At 41.5% G+C, this 17,653-nt stretch overlaps 1 long non-coding RNA gene across 1 annotated transcript in view; it reads left to right on the forward strand.

Moving 5' to 3' along the window:
* Nucleotides 1-17,653, forward strand: part of LOC143836823 (uncharacterized) — a 78,543-nt gene that overhangs the window by 39,030 nt on the left and 21,860 nt on the right. The window contains exons 2-3 of the long non-coding RNA XR_013230767.1: nt 2,310-2,435; nt 8,472-8,591. This is a non-coding gene — a long non-coding RNA (uncharacterized LOC143836823). The remainder of the gene's footprint in view (nt 1-2,309; nt 2,436-8,471; nt 8,592-17,653) is intronic.

A 17,653-nucleotide genomic window follows, 5' to 3' on the forward strand; every position in this document is an offset into this window, starting at 1 on the left:
TAATAATAATAATAATAATAATAATAATAATAATAATAATAATAATAATAATAATGCCCCTGAATAAATTTGTGATGCCACCTTATCTGAAGTATTGTGTACAGTTCTGGTCACTGCACCTCAAAACTACAGCATTGGAAAAAATGCAGAAAATGCAACAAAAACAATTAAGGGGATGGAACACTTCTCTTATGAAGAAAGGTTTAAGAGGTTAGTGTTCTCTGGCTTGGAGGAACAATGATTTGTGAGTAACATAACAAAGGTTAACAAAAATATGCTTGGGCTAGAGAAGGTAGACAAAGGAGAACTTTTCTTCCTTTCTCACAACCCAAGAACTTGTGAGCACACAATGGAATTAATGGGCAGTAAGCTTAGAACATGTTCTTATGTAAAATGCTTTAGGATTGAGCTAAATTTAGTGTGTAATATAAAAATCAACTAGAGTTATTGCCTTTGGGAAAGCCAAGGAAACTAAAAACAGAATATTAAGATCAAGATGTTTAAACTGATTCAAGCACTTCATTCTGTATTTAGATATCTAGCAGGAATCTGAGATGGGCTAAGTGTCACCTTGTGAGCTGCAACAAAGAAATAACAGTTGTGTTCTTTCTTCCTCTTTACAGGCAGATAAAACAGAATGTTACATTCATTAAAAAAAAAACACCTTTCATCCCCTTAACCGAGTCATAGGGCCTGAATGAGTTTCCTAGATATAGTTTTGTCAAGGGCCACTGAGATTATTAGTTACTTGTTTAAAACGTTGTATAAGGATAACACAGTGGATTAATCGCACATGATACAAGCACAGGCAGAAGTACAAAGAAATATATGTAGGAGATACATATATATGAAAAGTCAAAGATAACCAGTCCTTTCTCTCATGAAGCTTCTTAGTATGTATAAAGCCATGCTACCATTCTTGCTGTTTTTAATTTTTTTTTACTTGTTTAATGTTATGAATGGGCATTAATTGGCTCACAAACTAACATTTGTGATGAATTCTAGTCCATGGTTCACAAACTGAAATTCGTGGCAGGCCAACTGCACAAACTTTCCATGAACTCTCAAGTAGTTCATGGTGGTTTGTGAATGGATACATTTCCAGACAGATTGTCTCCATTCAATTATTTACTTTACTTCAAAGCAATGGGTGGGGGGGGGGGATTCTCCATCCATGAAAAGTCTAATAGGAGCCCTTCAAAGCTTAAGAACTTTGCTCTGCTGGCTACCAGAAACAGAGTTCATATTCTGCTCTATGGGATCAGAATGCTATACATACCCTCAGCTCAGTTCTGCACTCTCTCCTCTGTGGGTGTTGCCAATTAGACAAATAAACAGGGAGCTTTTAAAAAGCAGAGCACATTAATGATTGTGAACAACTCTCCCTAGCTGGGGTTTTGGTGTTAGGTGGAAACAGGGCTCTGAACCACCCTGTCTATCTTCTTAGCTACTGGGGCTTAGCTACTGAGTGCCTTGTTTAGGGACTCACACTTTATATCCTTCCACCCCTTCCTGATAATAAGCACCTCTTCCCTGGTGGGGTTTGGGTGTTAGGTGAACTCAGGGCTCACACTGAGCAGATCAACTTTGTTACTGGGTACTTGGCTGAGGACCCACATTTATACCCTCCTATTCCTCCCGGAGCCTCTTGGGGCGCAGAGTGGTAAGGCAGCAACATGCTGTCTGAATCTGTCTGCCCATAAGGTTGGGAGTTCAATCCCAGCAGCCGGCTCAAGGTTGACTCAGCCTTCCATCCTTCCAAGGTCGGTAAAATGAGTACCCAGCTTGCTGGGGGGTAAACAGTAATGACTGGGGAAGGCACTGGCAAACCACCCCATATTGAGTCTGCCATGAAAATGCTAGAGGGCGTCACCCCAAGAGTCAGACATGACCCGGTGCTTGCACAGGGGATATCTTTACCATTACCTTTATTCCTCCTGATTGTGAGCATCTCTGTGTGTGATGAGGGTAAAAGGGGTGCAAAGGATGCTTATCATAGGGGAAGAAGTCCTTTACCCCTTACATGCCACAGGTTTCCATCCCTGCACATCAAACCCATCCTTCCAGGCCATTGGAGCCTGACCCTACTAGTGTATGACCAGGGGTCTTGAAATCTCTGAACCCCTGATCTCTTCCTGGGGTTCTCTGCAAAGCAAGAGAGTTGTTAGCACGACCAGACACCAGAAGTTGCTAACACTCTTTGGAGAGGAGGACTCTGACAGTGGTGATTCAAAGGTTGGGGAGGGGGGAGCCCTGCCATGGGTAACTTTTAGGAGCCTCTATTGAAATTCTGCTTTTCTGTCCTTCAGATCCTGCCTTTGGAAACTTGGGGGTGATCTTGCTAGCTCAACATGTGTTTCCATTGCTTTGCTGCATAGAAGAATATGCCCTGGTTGATGGTTATGCTCTGGACCTGTGTGTTTCAATCCTGGAAGGTAGGCTTGGAGAGTTATAGGCACACTTCCCTTACTTGTGTTGGGGATGGACTAAAGGGGATATCAGGATCGCCCTTTGGAAACAATGGGAAAGACTTGAAGGCTTGAATGCCAATTGGTTTGCATGGGATCCATTGTCCAGCACAAAATAATTGCAATGAAAATGTGGAGTTGATTTTTAATTAATGTCTCTACACCCAGAAAAAACAGCTGTGTGACTATAACAACAGGTCCCAGAGCAGAATGAAGGTCCCTTGGAACAGAATTAGTGCTCTGGGACTGGAATGTAACCCCTAGAACAAGCAGAATTGTCCAGGGGCTGGAATGAGTAGACTGAGAGTAGGAAAAGTCTACTGGCACAAGAATATCAGCCCTCAGTCCAATCTACACATAACTTGGAGGGCATGTAGAGGAGCATCAGTGCGATGTCTCTGGTGTGTCTGATGTCTCTACCTTGCACAAGATCCATTCTATACATTCCTGAGCTTTCTGAACCTATGCCTGTCCTTCAGATAGTACTTTTGTGTGGACATCTTCTTTTGGGAGGAGGGCATAACTCAGACCCTGTATATCCAATCCTCACTAAACCTAGAAGGCAAATAAAAGAGAGCCAGATGGAAATCCTCTGTGAGCTTGGTGTCTCTAGCATGCTGAGGGGCTGTTCTACCACATCACGAACCTCACAAATGGAACCAGTGCCTAAAAGAGCATTATGATCAAGTAGCCAAAACCTACTCAGGGTCCTCAACCCCCCAAAAATAAAACTGGCCTCAACCAAGTTCTGAGCTTCTTTTTTAGAGAGCTAATCCACAAAGTATCTGTCAACTAGGGCAGTGATTTAGCAGATGTTTCCTCCCAAAATAAACTAAATTGGAAGGGGGATCCTTTTAAAGAAGAGAAGGAGGATCTCTACCTATTTGTAAGGGGAAATTAGGAGAGAATTTCCTGTTATACTTGTATGTGAGGTAGAACATCATTCATCTCAGAAAGGAAGGAATAAAGCTGTGGCACAAGCTGAGAATGTCCACTTTCTAAGAACTGATTTTATGAACTTTGTCCCTTTGGGGTACAACTGGGTACACATAGACTGTTGTTTATAGTGGTCTTAGCTGAGTACGTGCTAACAGAGATTTCTTTAGCAAGCTTAGAGCCCCATAATCATTAGGCTGAAAACTGAAGACAAAAATAGGCTGCCATGGACAGAATGCAGATTCTCCTCACTATGCCATGGTCTTCCACATGTCTCCCAATACACAGTATCTAGACAGCTGCTAGTAAGATCCATTTAACTGTATGACATGCCTCTTCCAGTGATATTAAAACACCAGTTGGCAGCTTTGAGACTTAATTCAAAGTGCATGGAACTTAAATGAATAGCACGAAGGTTCACTGAAGTTCATGGTCAGTAGGTTAACTGATTAAACAAATGGTATACACAGAGGAGAAGCTACAAATGGAGAAATGCAGGGCCTTTAGCAGATTCCTAGTAAGGTATTGTGGATATTATAGCCTTTGATTTACAATAACAGTAACACAACAAAATGTAGGATGGTTATGATGTGCGTTACCAGTGAGACATTTCACAAAGAGGACACACATACCTTAAATCAAAAGAGCAAACAATGATAATGGCACTACCAAAAATTCAGTGCATTTAAAATCAATACAAATAATGTGAAAGAGACAAGTAAATTGAATTTAATACAGGAATGCTTGAGCATCCACTGTCTGGGCTCACATTCTGCTTTCTGGTTGCACATAGGGATTTTTCCAACAGGCTGTTCATGGGCAGCTCCTGCCTATTCAGCAGTACAGACAGAGCAAGAGGCAGCATTTCATGTTTGCATACTCTCACACTTATTGATAGGAGTCCTAGTTTACACTGTTTGGTGCCCTAAGGTTTCATCTCCTCTCCATGAGATGTACCAGACCATTGGGGTGAATTTAAAATGTCATTAAACTTTGTTCCTACCAGAAGGATGTGTCTGATCTCTGTTCTGAATACTCATTGTAAACTAGGCCCAGTTTATGATACACGGCGATGAAAGAACAAAATACTCCAGAGAGATCTGTCTTCTCTGTGTGCTCCTCCCCAGCAAACTGTTTACTCAAGCATTTATTTATTCATAAATACCATATTTTCGAAAAGTGTTACCATTTGGTATTTCTCTGAACCCGAGTTATCAAGATTATTTTATTTGTTAGAATATTTTTGTCCTGTCTTTCTTCATGGCTCAAGACAGCTTACAATAATAATAAAAATATATTTATTTCATGCATACATATTTTTGCATGACACTATGGGAACTACAGCTTTTCCTAGCATCATTTAATTACTTGATTGAACCACCTGTGACCCCATGGGAAAACTGCTTTCATCTGTGCAAAAGCAACTGCAAGGCAGAAGGAAATATTCAAACATTTAAAAAAAAACACTTCACAAGGTTTGCAGTGGAATCCTAAGTGGAGTTATATCTCTCTATGCCAACTGACTTCAATGGACTTTGAAGAATATAAGTCTGTCAAGGACTGTACTGGAAATGTATTTTATGTTGCTTGGGGGTAGTGAAGTCTCTGAACTGCACTTCATATAATTCTAAAATGCATTTAGAAGGAAGTATATATGCAATTATTAAATGTAAGCAGCATATGCTCACCAATAAAGTTTCATCATTTGGAATAACTGAAGATATTATCAGTATTATCTCATTACAAGTTAAGGAAAAATCTCCCAAAATGTGCTAACTCCTGTCTTTAGGCTGATGATCTTATGGGAGCTGTGAGGGATTAGACATTCTTTACAGAATCTGTTTAGGTTAGCCTTGCAAATTTATATGTCTTCAATTTCTTAAACAAAAGCAGGAGGAAAGGAGAATCACTGAGAAAGGCAGGAATATTTGCTAGCATATTACCTGTGGCAGAATGATGTGCAAAGTCTATTAGATATCACCTACTGTTCAGTCCTCCTTGGAATCATGTTTATCTGCCCAATTTGATATTCAGTGGGAAGGTGGAATATTTCTGTACTTGAACCCACATTGCTTAGGATGTGTCCATTTCCCCTCTTGTTTCTGATACTATGCTAGCAGCGGCAGCATTGGTAGCAACAGAAGCACACACAGTTGCTAGCTAGGTAGGTTATTATTATGGTCACACTCCAGCACACAGCTTACTTGTTGGAACTTTCCAGAAATATTGCACTGCAGTCATTTTCCTCGCCGTTATGCTAATGGAATCAGGAAAATCAATTGTCCTTAAGGAACAGGGGAATGAGATGTGCTGTAAATGCCACAGAATGAGTGATTGGTTGATTGCAGGGATGGTGATTCAAACGCGTCTCATCTCTACATTATCCTGATGAATTTTTATGGCCCTGCCTTTTTTTCTTCTATAGCTGTGGAGGAAGGTTTATGGCTTGCAGCTTTTTAGTTGATTGAATGCAGCTGGCATTGTTGCAGTGCAGAACAAATAGGTGCTTTTTCTTTACGGCCTTTCAAAAAAAGTAGACAGGAGAAAATGCACACCAACATTTTTGCAACAAAAGCTTTCTTTTAAAAATGCAGATAGTTTATGAAAGTACATCCCCCCCTTTGATACTAGCAAAATCTTCCCAGCAGAAGAAAAGGTTAAAGAAAGGCTAGAAATTCTGAAGGAACATCACACAATATCTTTGTATTCTCCTCACAAAGACAGCTAAGGGCTTCCATTAATGTTTATTTTCATCCAAAGCATTTTTTTTCTTTTCCACAAAGAAGAAAATAAACAAGCCATTTCTTTAAAAAAAATTAAACCCTAAACCAAACAAAAGTCATTGTAAGTATATTAGTGTGTCAATATAAACACTATATACCTACTGTACCTAATCTTATCGGGTTGAATTAAATAACACAAATGATTTGCCTTACAAGGTTTGAATCTGCAGACAGCTAAGACAAAGCACCCAGGATCTTTCTATTTGTGTCAAATTAAATTGCTTATAATTTATTCTCCTCAGTGCTCTGCACATTATAGTTGATGAGCAGAAGTAGTATTTTTAGAAACATTTATTTGCATGTAAAATGTTCTTCTTTTTATTTCGTAGTGCACCAATAATATCTAGAGTCATTACTAAAGTTGGATCTGAAGAGTTTTTTTCTGACCAAATTTCTTATAATTACATGCACAAGAGCATTGGATTTTCTGCAGTAATACTTTTTCTTTGCCTGATAATTTGGTCACTACAGTATTTTCAAAACATGAATGTGGAGGCAGATATATGATAGTGATGCCTTCTGCATACGATTATCCATGTGACTGATACTGAGATTCTGACATATAGCATTGTTTACTTGCCACAGTGTGTGGGCTAGTATCACCAGTTCCTCATATTGCAGTAGTATATGTTCAGTTCAGTTCAAACTTCATTACAGTCATTCAGACCAAGTTGTATGAAGTTAATACATAAAAGTCCAAAAGAATATGGTCATTTGATATAATGCAATTTAAAACAGATCATAAAATAGAACTTAAAATTATGCTACTTTAGAGCATCGGATTTTTATGGCGGCAGCACAAAAATTAGCCAGCTGAGTTGTCACCTGGGGGGACTCAGCAGCCTCTTTGCTCAATCTACATCATGATGTTCTGGCAACTTTTTAAGGAGTGGTTCAATCAAGTTGCTACGAATGTCTACATAAGCAGGGCAGTGGAACAATATATGCTCTCTTGTATCAATTTCGCTACTCCCACAAAAACATTGTATCAGTGTAAGGGGAATGTTCTTATAGCGACCCTCTACAAGAGCTGAAGACAAGATGGAGCATCTTGCAAGGGTAAATGACCTTCTTTGTTTACTTATTACCGGCTGATACAGATAAGACCAAGTGCTCACAGCCTTGACTCTCCATTATACAAGAGCATTTGCCTCATTATATTTTCAAACACTAACAAGGACAGACTCATTGCCACTGACAAAAGCCAGACTGAAAACGGAAAACAAATGAATCTAGAGACCGTTTTGGCAGAGTCAAAGTTTAAATAAATGAGATAAGAGACTTTTTATCTTCTTATACTTAATTAAGCCACTGGACAGATTCTGTCTCTCCTTTGTTACAATTTTGGAATTGTCCACTTTTTTCATGCAGCAATAAATGTCTACATAAGCAGGGCAGTGGAACAATATATGCTCTCTTGTATCAATTTCGCCACTCTCACAAAAACATTGTATCAGTGTAAGGGGAATGTTCTTATAGCGACCCTCTACAAGAGCTGAAGACAAGACGGAGCATCTTGCAAGGCTAAATGCCCTTCTTTATTTACTTATTACCAGCTGATACAGATAAATTGCAGGGGCCAGAACATGTCTTGTTTTATCTGGGGCCCAAAAAGTTAGAGCTTTACTCAGGTCCAGTTTGTTTGTTTGTTTGTTTGTTTGTTTATCTATCGCCCTTCCCGGGGGCTCAGGGCAGTATACATAAGAACAAACAACAATACATAAAACAATCTATAAACATGTGAATAACTTTACAATAATAACTAATGGTTGTAACCGTATAACAATGTAACAGTATAAATAATATAGACAATACAACAGTGCAACAATACAAACAGGTCCAGAGCATGTTGGTGGAATTCTGAGGGGGGCAGGGGGGAGCAGGGGCCTTTCACTTGCTGTTGATTGCGTCTGGTCTCAACCAAATGCCTGGCGGAAGAGCTCCTTTTTGCAGGCCCTGCGGAACTGTTTAAGCTCTGTCAGGGCCCTGATCTCCTCCAGGAGCTCATTCCACCAGGTGGGGGCCAGAACAGAGAATGCTCTGGCCTTGGTTGAGACCAGGAGGACTTCTTTAGGGCCAGGGATCCATGAGCTAATTTGGATAATAAGTGTATGGAGAAGCCCAGACTTTGGATTCCTCTGTGAACTGCCTTAGTCCAAGAAGATTGGAAGTTGTCATTCAGGGTTAAAGAAACTATGCCCTGTGGGTTATGTATTAATTTCAGCCACATTCCTATTGCTGACAAACAGATTTTGTCTTGGACCATTAACATTCCTGTTTCCAGACGCACCTTGGAGTTGGTTACACAGCATGGAAGTTGGAGGATGCCCGAAGGAATTTAGACTGGACCCTTTCAAGCTTGATAGTATCTGATAGCAGAGCACCCAAACATGCACCATAAGTAGTAAGTAGTATATGTGTTTTCTGTGATTCATGACTGTTCATAGCCATGTCTAAAGCTCTGGAGACCTGAAGATATTATGAATGTATACCACTATAAACTGAGGAGAGTTTCTCAAAGGCAAGGATGTGTGGGAGTACCATTTATTTTATCAAGGATCTCCAGTATGTTCATTCTGAATCCTTCTCACATTCATTATTGATTCACCCATACCCTTTTGTGTAATAATTTTTGAGTATACGCAAGAAACTATTATCTCTACAGTGATTGTACTCATGCTGGATTGCAATGAAAATTACATTTAGAGTTAACATGGGTACTGCTAATGATTCCACACAGTGCTTCTAGTTGAAATGCTTTGATCAACCATGATCAGACATCCTGCAAGGAAGACAAAGAACAGGAGCACAGTCTATTAAGATTTCCTCCATTTGAGCTCCTATATAGCCCTCATTGTTTCTCTGGAGATTTGTACAGGAGGCATCCTAGACAAACTTGATCTTATATTTTTAAAAGCCCAGCCTTTCTTGCAACAAAATTCCTCTTCCCTCTTCCAAAAGCACCTTTGCAAAGAGACTTGCTAATCCCTTCACCTCCTCTTTTAATAGACATAAAGCCCAAGGGATCTGCAGCCTATTTTAATTGTTTTTACTCATAGGTAATTCCTATTAATAAGACTTACTTTTAAGTAAGTGTGCTTAGGATTGCAGCCTTGAAATTTCAGACAACAAACAGAAATCCTCTCAGCAGACACTGTCTTCTTCCAATAATCCCTGCATGGTCAATTACTGATAATTTTTTTTTAAAGCTGGGATTCCTTTAAAAATCCTATGGCACCCATAAATGCTGTTTTGCTTGATCAAGCTAAGATCTATCTCATTCAGGCTTGTTCCTTCAACAGCCAAATGGAACATTCCAGGATCTCAAACTGAGCATGAAGGTGATAGCTAGTTTGTTCACAATATGGGAGAAATTGTGTAGGTTTTACTAAGGAGCTTTCACTTTAAAGGCTAATACCCATTGACAACTCTGTCCCCATTTATGGCATAAATTCAGTGATACATTTTTGGTCATCATAACTTCTCTTTTGTGAAGTACACAAATAATTGGGAAAGTAAAGAAATGGAGGTCAAGTTTTTCTTTTAAAGTGTCTGTATTTTGCCTCGTATATGTGTCTCCAGATTTCTAACTACATCCCCGGGGTTGAGATTGCTCTCTTACTTCACAAAACATTTAAAATTAAGGAAACCTTGGAGTATACTTCTACATAATTGGCTATAAAACATTCTCTGGGAAATTCAAATGGCACATATACCTTGCGCTTAAAGTAATTGTCAACTAACAACATTTTAAAAGGAGCTCTAGTGAAGGACTCTCAGGTATACCTATATGTCCTTTATTTAACCAAATGTCACCAATATTGATAATACAGTTTTGGTCATTGTTGTCAGATACTGGAACCAGTAATACTGTTGATTTTGCTACATCTTATAAGACACAATCTTAAACGGTTTGTTTTATTTCTGTCAGAAAATAATAGCATAGATAAAATACAAAATGTGTACTTATAAAAAGGCAACATTTTAAAAAATGATGACCTTGAACCATTAGAAGTTGTGCATTTTCAAAGCTCATTGATTTCAAACTAAGAGGTAAGCATGTGACAGAGTTAAGCACGTTTAACTCTCTCCCCTTGAAATCAACTGGATTTAAGATAAACGTTTGTGGGAGATCCATGATAGTTAAATACAATTTTTTAAATAAATAAATGAAGTTGCCAATTTGTTCTGAGCATGGTAAGGTATCTATTTGTTTTTGCCAGCAGTGTTTTCTTGTTCAGAATTATTCTGTTCCAAATTGCTGTTTGCCCCATGAGGAAAAATCTACCTCATGCAAACAGCTACTTAGAAGGCAGTTTTGTTCTGGAAAATGGCACAGGGAAATGACTACTGTATCTTTCTGTTCCCTGCAATGAAAATATGGGCTAAGATAATATCATGTGTATAATCTACTCAGATTCTAACCCTTAACCATTTAATACAGGAGTCATTTCCTTACTAGTGTTTACAGAAGGCAAAATCCACAGTCCAGCTGTTGTCTTTTTGCACCTCTCTTCATTTTCACAAAAAGTTTATTGTGTTTTGCATATACTAGGATGAATGATGTATGCTGAGACAGATTAATGTTTTTTTTGGTGGGGGGAGGGTTTACTTCTGAATGGCTTGTGGACCATAGTAGACTGCCACAGGGAAAAGCTTAAACATGTCTTTTAAAAATGGACCAACTGATTGTAACTCTGTTTCATTAATATCAGAGAACATTCCATTACATTTGAAATATCTTCTTAGCAGTTTTTAAGTAGCAGGGCTATATATATCCAGATCTACATATGGCATCATTCAGGAGAATACCTGATTGAAATTCTTTTCGTCTGAGAATTTCCTTTCCTTTCTTTTTAAATAAAACACATTAAAGAAGAAGAAGAGCTGGTTCTTATATGCCGCATTTCTCTACCTGAAGGAGGCTCAAAATGGCTTACAGTCACATTCCCTTTCCTCTTCCCCCAACAGATACCCTGTTGGGTGGGTTAGGCTGAGAAAGCCCTGATATGACTCCTCGGTCAGAACAGTTCTATCAGTGCTGTGGCGAGCCCAAGGTCACCCAGCATGCCAGATTAGAAGTCCACACTCCTAACCACTACACCAAACTGTAGACAGGTTTTTTTTAAAATGTAAAAGAAACAGTTTCTGAGTGGAACAACTGTAGACTGCATATAAAAACATTATACACAGAAAAGCAGACATAATAGACATGCTAATTGTCTCTGTACAGGGAGTCATTTTCATGGGGTTTATCAGATATGTGACCCATTTATTTTCCAAAGTAATGAAGTCCATAAAACCTGGCCGAGACTTATCTTGGTTGACTGTTGACACAGCAGAGGGCGGCTGGACATGAATGCGACCGCTGAGTGACTCCTCTGTGGCAAACACTGCATTGGGCGGGATATAGAATCATAGAATCATAGAATCATAGAGTTGGAAGGGGCCATACAGGCCATCTAGTCCAACCCCCTGCTCAACGCAGGATCAGCCCTAAGCATCCTAAAGCATCCAAGAAAAGTGTGTATCCAACCTTTGCTTGAAGACTGCCAGTGAGGGGGAGCTCACCACCTCCTTAGGCAGCCTATTCCACTGCTGAACTAAAAATTTTTTCCTCATATCTAGCCTATATCGTTGTACTTGAAGTTTAAACCCATTACTGTGTGTCCTCTCCTCTGCAGCCAACGGAAACAGCATCCTGCCCTCCTCCAAGTGACAACCTTTCAAATACTTAAAGAGGGCTATCATGTCCCCTCTCAACCTCATTTTCTCCAGGCTGAACATTCCCAAGTCCCTCAACCTATCTTAATAGGGCTTGGTCCCTTGGCACCAGATCATCTTCGTCACTCTCCTATGTACCCTTTCAATTTTATCTTTCAATTTTATCTACGTCTTTCTTGAAGTGAGGCCTCCAGAACTGCACACAGTACTCCAGGTGTGGTCTGATCAGTGCCGTATACAATGGGACTATGACATCTTGTGATTTTGATGTGATGCCCCTGTTGATACAGCCCAAAATGGCATTTGCCTTTTTTACCGCTGCATCTCACTGCCTGCTCATGTTTAGTTTACAATCCACAAGTACCCCAAGGTCTCGTTCACACACAATGTTACCTAGAATCGTATCCCCCATCCAGTAGGCATGCTTTTCATTTTTCTGACCCAGATGCAGAACTTTACACTTATCTTTATTAAATTGCATCTTGTTCTCATTTGCCCATTTTTCCATTGTGTTCAGATCTCGTTGAACTCTGTCTCTGTCTTCCGGAGTATTTGCCAGTATTTGGAGTATTTTATATATAAAGGCACCATATATGTGGGTCTTGTCCTCTTGCTCAGGATACCATGGAGAACAGCTTCCCTCCCACCCACCCCGTGTGTGAATGAAAAATCAGCCTTGTTATAGGGTCTGAGGTGGATGTTGTCATGGTAGATTTGTCACAGGTGTGACAATGGGATGGAGCCTGTTGGCAGGGAGTCCGGTGTGCAATTGGACTCTGTGGGGGTCGGGGGCCTCAGTATGAGGTGGCATGTAAACGAGCACTGCTGACCCAGCGGGGCAGCCAGGGGGACAACTAATTGACATTTACGCCCAATTGGCCCCCCCACATAGATTGCTTCTCTTAGTGGTGGACTCCAGTAGGCAAGGGGATCTGCAAGTCAAATAGTTTCGAGCATACTAAGAACAGTTTGTTTAGAGCATACAGAATTTATATGACTTATGTACATGTTTGTCTAATTCATAAATATATAATTGATTTCAGCATTCAGTTTGTGTTTTTTCATACTGGAACCTGACATTGGGATGCCTGGGAGACAGGCAGGTAAATAAATATTTTTAACAATTAAAAAATAAATTAGGCTGACCTCTGTCTGGCTAGAACAGGGAACTAAGCCACTGAGCCATTTATGGCTCAGTTGCGGGCTCAGTTGCGGGCTGCTGGGATCTTGACATTTGTGTATGTTAGTGATGTTTGTAAACCAGATTTTGAGGCTCTTTCATGTTGTATTTTAATATAAAATGTAGCTATCACAACTAGAATGCTAAATGAATATGATTTGCGATAGGGACATTGATTTTCTTTGTTCTCCGTTATAAAAGACATCTAAATGCAAAAGATCAGCTAGATATTTTCTTGCTGCTTCTTGTCATCCAGTATCAGAGATAGTTATGCATATCCTAGAACATTAAGTCATAGTAACATAACGAAGCATGGTAATACACTTTTCTGTGCATATCTTTAAATGTCCCATGGCGCAGGGCGCCGTGGACTAAATAAAACAGTAAGGGCTGGTGGGGAGGAGTTTGGGCGGGCTCTGTCTGCGATAAAAACTTGGAGGAGCGAATCAGGAGCCGCAAAGCGGCTCCTGATTCATTCCTCCAAGTGGCACTCAAGAGCCAAGTGTCCAATTGGCGCCTCCCTGTTGGACACTTGGCCCGTCTCCCGAACGCTGCGCCTCCAACTCTCCACTCCTCCCGAGCTGCCATCGTCGCTGGATGGCCGCCAGGGAGGAGGTTCGGCCCATGCCACTGGAGCTGGGGGAAACTGCTTCCCCGCCGCCCAGCGACTGCCCTTACACAACAACGCCACTCCTACCTACGCCGCCTCCCCGGATGTGCCCATCCCCACCCTTCCCAGCCCCACCCCAAATGTCCATCACCACCTGGAGCCACCTGCGACCTTCCGACTCCCCCACACTTGACACTCGCCGCTTCCATGGACTTTGCCGTTGCCACTGCGCCGACGCCCTGAGCTTGTGGGGCTGCCTCCCTGCTTCGAAGCCGTGCCACGACCTTTGTTGTTGCCACTGCCGCCAGGCCCCGTGCTCCGGGATGCCCCCGAGCACTGGCAGGCCGCCGCCCACCCGCTCCGCTGCCAACGCCCTGCAGACGCCTCGCCGCACGGCCCAAAGATGGCTGCCGACACAACAACCCCACCGCCGACGCGCACAGATGGCCACGGAAACTACTCACCTCACCAGCCACGCCTCGCCGCTTGCACCACCGAGCCCCAACTTGCCTTCTTGCCGCCACTATTGCCCTTCGCTGCGCCCCAGCCACGGTGAATCTCCCCGATCAGAGGCCACCCCAAGACCCACACCCACCAGCCCCGCAAGCTTTGCCCACCTGCCCAGCCGCCCGCCACCACTTACTCCCACACCTAGCACCCTCTGTATTTATCCCACAGCGGGCTTACGTTCTAGTTTAATATAACTGGAATAACAACAAAAAAATCCAACTGGTATCAGTTAGGACCTACAAAGATTGAATGTCTATATTGTGGTTAAAATTATATTACTTTTATTGAGCACAATTTTTAAAAAACAACAATAGAAATGTAAAACATTTGTATGTGACCTCTGATCAAATCCAGACTTCACAGAGAGGCCTTCAGACCACTCGTTCAATCGCTGGGGCATGTTCATCCATCCTTATGCAAAAAAGCATTAAATATGGTTTAGGTCTATTTGTTTTCTTTGGGTGTAAAATCTAAAAGCACTGCCTAAGCCAATATGTCATAAATGGCTCTATATAAGACTATGTTTATCTTGTATAATTCAGTTTCCAGCTACCATTTTCATTGATGATTGGGTCAAAAGAGATCCTGACCATTGAAAGAGCTGTCAAGAAGTAATGTCTGGATCTCTCTCTCTCTCTCTCTCTCTCTCTCTCTCTCGCACTGTTGGTCCCTCTTCCCTTCCCTCTTGAATGCAGAACCTTCAGTTGCATGGGGTTAATTGCTGCTGTATAAGCTAAAAGAAAAAAGTCAATATATAAAATTGCATTGAAAAATTATATTGAAATCTTGTAAAAATAGAATTTTTAAAGCAAGCTATGCACAGAACATAATGATATCTGCATGACTATTCTAGTAGATATCACCTGTTCAGATAAAACTGTTAAGAAAAAAACAAGTCCTCAATATAGAAAGAAATCTGCAAGTTAATAAAAAAGAAAACAAAAGTAGCTTAGGATATAACAAATAATTTAGCTGATGGGTATATAGATTCCACTGAAGTCAAAGCCAGTAGTAGGATCACTGTTCACACTGGGGAAAGGTGAATGAGAAAAGAAACATTGCGCCTGTTTAGAGGAAACCACCAGAGGGTGCAAGAGAGTAAATTATATTCAGCATGCAAATATACTAAATTTTTAGAAAGAAAAATGTCTTTTGTCATAAAGTCGTTCCTAGAATGAAATATGAAATGCAGTAACCTTCTATACCTGAATTGCCTGGGGGGTCCTCCAACACATTCAGATAATCAGAAGTTCATGGAAAAGACGAAGTTATTTGCCTAAGGTAACATTAACATGGCTCTATACAGATGATGCATTGTGAAGTTGCTCTTGCCTCTCAGTTTCTTCCACTTGCGAGTTTAGGAGGACTACAATCTTGTGCACAGTTAAGGTCCCATTAGAATCCCTGGGATTTCTGTGCATATAGCTATGTGCCAATCTTACAACATCACATAAATAATATCTTTTGTCATGGCTCATGACGTAGAATTCTGTCTTTGGTCTGGTGGAGCAGAACCTTTGTGTGCACTGTGTGAAAGCCCAGTGTGAAACTGACTCAAGAGCTCTTGGACTGTTGAAATGGCTGCAAGATTTGTCCTTTGCTCCCCAGGGCTGCATCATAACAACATTTATAGGAGACACTGGAGGCAGAGCAGCAGCAGCACAAAGTACAGCAGTGATGGCAACAGATCAGGTTCATGATTTTGGGATTGACCTTTAAGGCCATTTGTGGCTTGGGCCAAACCTATCTGAGAGACAACTTGTCTGCTTATGCTCCCAGCAGGGCTCTTCGCTCAGCTTGATGTCAACTCTAATGTTTAATAAACAATATACAGGCCAATCCCATACAGGCATACCTGGATCCCTATGGGGTTTATTTAAGTGTTCATAGGATTGTGTTGAAAGGAATTTAACACTATGCATTGGAAGGATTTTGAAAAATAAACTGCATACATGCGTTGATGAATTTTGCCTGTCTCGTCTTTAGGCGTTTATCTAGAATCCTTGTCATAGTTTTATCTTGCCCTTCTTAAAATATGCTTACTACAGTATACATGTGTCGTGGTTCGGTCCTTGGTGGCTGGGGAACCGGACCGAACCCCGCCATCAGAGGCGCCCGCGATCACGGAGGTAGGGCATGGTGATCATAGGCAAGCCGGCAGCTGGGCGCCCCACCCGATCGTTGAGGTGGCAATGGCCGCTAAAGAACCTCAATGTCCCCCTCCACCTTTTGACAAGGGCCCGGAGATGGCCCTTTGTTCCAGGAAAATGGGCCATCAGGAACCCCGGAAAACCTCGCATATGTGCATGAGTCATGATTGTATCAGCATGTTCCCTCCGCAAGTACTGGGTGGGGCAATACAGCCTAAGGAGGTGGGTTTTGTATAAAAGGGAGCTTCCACCTGGAGTTCGGTGGAAGCTCTTACTCCATACCAGCGGACTCCACGTTGCTGAAATAAAGCTTGTTCCTGTTGTATCGTTCACCAGGCCTGGCGTGACGTTTTCTTCAAAGGGGCACCCTGTTTTTTCAGTTAGCAAGCGGGTCCCCGACAACATGTTACCTCTGCACTTTAGCCTTAGGACAATGATGCTAGGCAGGCTAAGATGAGAAAGGAAAAATGGACCAAGTACATTTGGTGAGTTTCACACTTTGGTGTGAATGAACTCAGGTCTTACTATTCCAAGTCTAGCCATCCCGGGGAACTGAGCTTGGGACTGGCAAAGAGGGGTAAATTTATATTTGTTTGCTTGAGTTGTTGTGGTTTCTGAGCTGTTTGGGATCTGTAAAAATATCATAAAAGCACATGGGCTTTCTGGGAGGGAGGGGCTTCAGCATGAGTCAGGTGAGTCGACTGCCTGCTGTTGTCTGTCTCCTGAGGATGGAGCCACAGTTCTCACTGTAAAGCAGGGATAGTCAACCTGTGGTCCTCCAGATGTCCATGGACTACAATTCCCATGAGCCCCTGCCAGCCCCTGCCTACCCCTGCTTAAAGGATAGCTCGTTAGTTTGTTAGAGGGCTGACTACATAAAGGCAGACAGGATCCCTCTGGGGCTTGTTTCTGGTTCTTTGAATAGGGCTTCTAACAGAGGAGCTGAGCTTGGGAGTTCAGCATGGAAGGTCAAGGTCAAGAGTGAGCCGGAGAGAACCCCTCTAGTTCAAGTAATCCAAGAAGGGACATACAAGCTCCACTTCACTATCCCAGTAAATAAAAATGACTACCTGTCATCAGGCAAGGAGTCATGAAACACAGAAGAATAAATGTTTTCATAGTATCTCATGAGCTAAAGATGTGGTAATACTACATATTCTGGTATCCTTGTATTGCTCTTTTTCCAGTTGATAATTTCTCACACCTTGAAACAATACCAGAATTTCATTGCAGAAGGATAATGGAGAAGCCAATGAAAGTGATGTCTTTACTATGATGGTTTCATTCCATCA

Source organism: Paroedura picta, chromosome 4 (genome assembly GCF_049243985.1).
Source record: "Paroedura picta isolate Pp20150507F chromosome 4, Ppicta_v3.0, whole genome shotgun sequence".
NCBI classification, from domain to species: domain Eukaryota; kingdom Metazoa; phylum Chordata; class Lepidosauria; order Squamata; family Gekkonidae; genus Paroedura; species Paroedura picta.